We start from the raw sequence: 5,540 nt of genomic DNA on the forward strand, positions 1-5,540 counted from the left end.
CCATACAGCAGAAATTAACACATTATAAATTAGCCATACATCATTTTTTTTTAAGATAGAGAAAAGCATTCCAGACACAGGACACAACTTGAGCAAAGACGCTGAGGAAGGATAACTGGCAAGTCAGAGGCAGAGCAAGGAGGCCAGTAGGACAGCAGAGGAGCTCACAGAGGGGAGAGCAGTAGATGATGAAGTCAGAGAAGACACAAGGGTCGGATGAAGCAAGACCCTGTAAGCATTAGAAGTCTTTGCATTTGAAGTAAGCATTGAAGGGACCCTTCAATGGGTTTTGAACAGAGAACTGAAATCAGTTTTTAATCAGTTAAAAATTGATTTCAATTTTGGAAGGCTCACTCTGACTACTGTATTGAGAATAGGCTGTATAATGGCTAATATAGACACAGAAAGACTAGTTTGGAGGCTACCACAGTGACCCAAATAGAAGAGGATGGTGTTTTGTATCAGAATGGTAGCAACATAGGTGGTTAATAGGGATCAGATTTTGAATATATTTTGAAAGTAGAACCAACACAATTGCTCATGGGTTGGATGTAAAGTATGAGAGAGAAGTTGTTTGCCTCCAAGGTTTTTAGTCTGGCCAACTAGAAGAATGAAAGTGGTCATCAAATAAAAAGAAAGAAGTTAGAACAAATTTATAAAGGAACAGCAGGAGTTCACTTTTAGACATAAACTGCATGAGAGATCTGACCTGGAGATATAAATGTGGACATTATTGCCTTCAGTTCAGTTCAGTTCAGTTCAGTCGCTCAGTCTTGTCCGACTCTTTGCGACCCCATGAATCGCAGCACGCCGGGCCTCTCTGTCCATCACCAACTCCCAGAGTTCACTCAAACTCACGTCCGTCGGTGATGCCATCCAGCCATCTCATCCTCTGTCGTCCCCTTCTCCTCCTGCCCCCAATCCCTCCCAGCATCAGTCTTTTCCAATGAGTCACCTCTTCGCATGAGGTGCCCAAAGTACTGGAGTTTCAGCTTTAGCATCATTCCTTCCAAAGAAATCCCAGGACTGATCTCCTTTAGAATGGACTGGTTGGATCTCCTTGCAGTCCAAGGGACTCTCAAGAGTCTTCTTGCCTTGTTAATGGTATTTAAACCATAAGACTGGAAGACATCTCTAAGGGTGACTATGGATAAAGAAGAGAATCAAAGACTGAGAGCAAGCCAATGTAAGAGGTCAGGAGAAGAGAAGGGACACCATGGGAGGTTGACAGAAACAATAGTGAGATGGAAAAAAGGCATGAAACCCTGCCAAGAGCCTTATCCCCATCATCCTGACAGAAAGATTGGGAAAGGATGCAGGAGCCTGCAAGTGACTCAAGCCTCCACAATAAAGGCCTAGCGAGAGTCAGAATGCTCATTTCCAAATGTCTGGCTCTCCATGAAAACTTTTGAATTGAGTGAAAATGAAAATACAGCATATCAAAATTTGAAGGTTGCAGCTTAAACAATACTTAGAAGGAAATTTAGAGCATTAAATCTTTTTTTTTTTTTTTCCCCCTGGGGAAAGTTTTATTTATTTATTTTTTTTTTAATTTTTTCTCTCTAATTTTATTTTATTTTTAAACTTTACATAATTGTATTAGTTTTGCCAAATATCAAAATGAATCCACCACAGGTATACATGTGTTCCCCATCCCGAACCCTCCTCCCTCCTCCCTCCCCATACCATCCCTCTGGGCCGTCCCAGTGCACCAGCCCCAAGCATCCAGCATCATGCATCGAACCTGGACTGGTATGGTACTGGCACAAAGACAGAAATATTGATCAATGGAATAAAATAGAAAGCCCAGAGATAAATCCACGCACATATGGACACCTTATCTTCGACAAAGGAGGCAAGAATATACAATGGATTAAAGACAATCTCTTTAACAAGTGGTGCTGGGAAATCTGGTCAACCACTTGTAAAAGAATGAAACTGGACCACTTTCTAACACCATAGAGCATTAAATCTTTATGTTAGAAAGGAAGAAAATTCTCAAATCAGTTATCTAAGTTTCTGACTTTAGAAACTAGAAAAGATGAGCATAGTAAAACCAAGCAGAAAGATAGAAAAAATAAGGATAACAGCAGAAATCTATAAGGAAAGAAAAGCAATAAGATAGAAAAGCAATAGAAAAAGCTAAATAAAACAAAAAGCTGATTCTTAGAAAAGATCAGTAACATTTGTAAACTCCTAGCCAGACTGATCAAGAAAAGAAGAGAGAAGACACAAATTATAAAATATCAGGAATGGAAGGGAGCATATCATTAGATAAATCTACACCTAGGAAAAGAATAATAAAAGAATATTATTTTATAAAAACTCCATGCCTATAAATAAAATGGATGAATTCCTTGAAAGTCACACTGCCCAAACTCACTCAAGAGAAAACAGATAACCAGTCCTACACCTATGGGAATTTATCTGTATTTGCTATTCATGTACCTGCAAGGTTTTGCCCCAGATCTTTATATTCAGCACCCAGCTCAAGAGTGAAAAGGCTTTCTCTGACCCCTCTAACTAAAGTAGGAATTTGGTGTTACAGTCTTCAAAGTATTTATACCATGTGAAGTTATCTTGTTTACGTTTTATGTATGTGTTCCTGTCTGTCTCCCTACTTGACTGTCTTGTTCACTAGTGTAGCTGCAGGACTTAGCCCAGTGCATGTAAGGCGGCAGACCTTCCACAATAAAATGAAGAGTACTTCAAAGTCCATTTCCTAACAGTCTCCAATTTCTCTGGACTAAGATGGATCCACCTGGAGTGCAGACTTCAACAGTCCAACTTCTCCATCTAAAGCCCAAGCGGATGACTCCTTCTACTAGGTATTGTTCTCCTAGTCCCACTACCCCGAAGACTGAAGGAATTAAATAAATTCAACTAATCTGAAATGCTGGGAAAAGATGACGGCAGGAGGAGAAGGGGATGACAGAGGATGAGAGGGTTGGATGGCATCACTGATTCAATGGACATGAGTTTGAGTAAACTCTGGGAGTTGGTGATGGACAAAGAGGCCCAGCATGCTGCATTCCATGGGGTCGCAAAGAGTCGGACACAACTGAGCGACTGAACTGGACTGAACTGAAATCTGCAATAAAACACCAACCAGGAAACAGAGGCAAACAAAATATTCTTCTGCTTAAATGTCTAAATGTGGTAGAAAAAATCTTTTTTCCCTTCCTGCTTCCCATTTACATACACATTTAATCATCACAGCAAACCTGAAGATTAGGTATTGTTATATTTCTTCTTTTTTTTTTACAAACCCACACTTTTATTTATTTTCAAGAAGTTTAAATTCTCGAAGGGTACAGCATCACACGAATTCTGTGTCCAATGGCCTTAGCAGGAAGGTTGCTTCGGAATTTGGCACGAACCATGCCACTGTTTCCATGAGCTCGAGTTATCTTTCCCCAAATTACTCTGGTTTTGTTAGGTTTTCCACCAGGAGTTACTGTGTTGTTCTTTGCTTTGTACACATAAGCACATGTCTTGCCTAAACAGAATTCAGTTTCACCTCCAGCATATACACCTTCAATTTTCAGGAAAGCAGTGTGTTCCCTTTGGTTCCGTAGACCCCGTTTATAGCCAGCAAAGATGGCCTTGGACCACAGCCTTCCAGACATATTTGTCGTTTTAGAAGTCCCGTTCCCAGCAGGCCTTCACAAGGTCCAAGATGGCTGAAAGAGCAGGTATTATTATATTTCTTTTTATAGATGAGGAAGCTGAAATAAGTCACACAATTATTAACTGCAGAGCCAGAGGTGAAATCCTGGCTGATGGGTGCCAGAAACTGGGCCCTCAAAAACCAACAAACAATACTGAGCTCCTAACATTAAAAGGTAGATTCCCTGCCTGAAAGATCCAGGGCACTTTTCTCTTCCCTCCATCCTATTCAACAAACCATCCATACCAGAGCAGACTAAGAGGATAGTCCCTGGGGCAGCATGATCCTATCTAGACAAGGCAGGGAGAGAGGGGGATTCCAGATAAAAGGGGGCCCAAAGGAGGAAGAGAAAAGTTTTTCCTTACTGACCATAATAGATGTCTGCACATGGCATGACCCTGTACAAAGAACTCACTCTTTTTTACTCAAGCCCAAAGTGAAATACTATTTTTTACCTTATCTCAACAATTTCTATATGACTGACTGCAGATGAGGCTTTCCCAGTGGCTCAAGAGGCCCAGGTTTAATCGCTGGGCAGGAAGATTCCCTGAAGAAGGGAATGGCAATCCACTCTAATGTTCTTGCCTGGAGAATCCCATAGACAGAGGAGCCTGGTGGGTTACTGCCCATGGAGTCAGGACATTTTGCCCAAAGCCCTTCGGATGCCAGCTTCCTCATAACAATTAGTAACCGTGAGGGTTTTGAGCTGCAGCATGAATGTCCTGCATAGTTCTTTCACTGAAAAAAAAGTAAACCTAAATCAAAAGAGATTTTCTGCCAAATTTGTTCCCTCAAATAAAAAGCACAATTTTTTGTCCAGCCAAGAGGAAAAAATTTAACTTAAAAAAAAAACTCACCTGAAAAGCCCAATTCCTTGGGTAAATAAGGTCAGATAACTTGACACCTAACACACAACATATAATCTCCTGAAAGACTTAATAATTCTTTCACATCAGACCCAGTAATGTTGCCAATGTAGCCAATAAGCCCGTCAGGAAAAGTCAACAACTCTGGGTTTTCTTGCTAAAAGAGATCTGCTCTTTACTGATTCCAAATACTGCATCTACTTCCATGGTTCTCAACCTACTAGACTTACCCCTTCCCTTTTCAACACTACTCCCTGGACAGCCCTAAAATGGAATTTATGCAAAACTATAACCTATCTACCGGAGAAGGCGATGGTACCCCACTCCAGTACTCTTGCCGGGAAAATCCCATGAATGGAGGAGCCTAGTAGGCTGCAGTCCATGGGGTCGCTAAGAGTCGGACACGATTGAGTGACTTCACTTTCACTTTTCACTTTCATGCATTGGAGAAGGAAATGGCAACCCACTCCAGTGTTCTTGCCTGGAGAATCCCAGGGATGGGGAAGCCTGATGGCCTGCCGTCTATGGGGTCGCACAAAGTTGGATTTAGCAGCAGCATAACCTATCTACACACATGACTTTTAATAAACCAACATAATGCCCTGACTATAACACAAAGGAGAAACAAAAATAATAGAATTTTTAATAAAATGCTCAGGTACAGCAATACACGAAGATTAGTGAAACAGTTGATGCATCTACATGTGGAATCCACGGGAATTTGACTTCTAACAAAGATTGATTTAGGTATGTTGTGTTGGGCATGCAAATGCCAAAAGCAGCCTGGCCACTGGGTGACGAGGTTTTCCAAAATGGGGAACAACCCTTGGTAAAGTCTGAAGCTAATCATGTACACTCTTCCTTCAATTTACACAACTTTTGTGGTCACAGAAAATCCAACCTATTTTTAACCCATAGAAAAAGTACTATGAGTAATATGTAAAGCTACTTCCCAGGTGATGAAAAGAATCTGCCTGCCAATGCAGGGGATGCAAGAGACACTG

The 5,540-nt window shown here is 41.1% G+C and overlaps 1 pseudogene across 1 annotated transcript; it reads right to left on the reverse strand.

Moving 5' to 3' along the window:
- Window positions 1–3,269: 3,269 nt before the first annotated feature.
- On the reverse strand, window positions 3,270–3,703 carry LOC113889709 (annotated as a pseudogene). Its single transcript, XR_003510324.1, has one exon. The product of XR_003510324.1 is annotated as a 60S ribosomal protein L35a pseudogene (transcript).
- Window positions 3,704–5,540: the final 1,837 nt, after the last annotated feature.

The sequence above is a fragment of the Bos indicus x Bos taurus genome, chromosome 3, assembly GCF_003369695.1.
Source record: "Bos indicus x Bos taurus breed Angus x Brahman F1 hybrid chromosome 3, Bos_hybrid_MaternalHap_v2.0, whole genome shotgun sequence".
Taxonomy (NCBI): domain Eukaryota; kingdom Metazoa; phylum Chordata; class Mammalia; order Artiodactyla; family Bovidae; genus Bos; species Bos indicus x Bos taurus.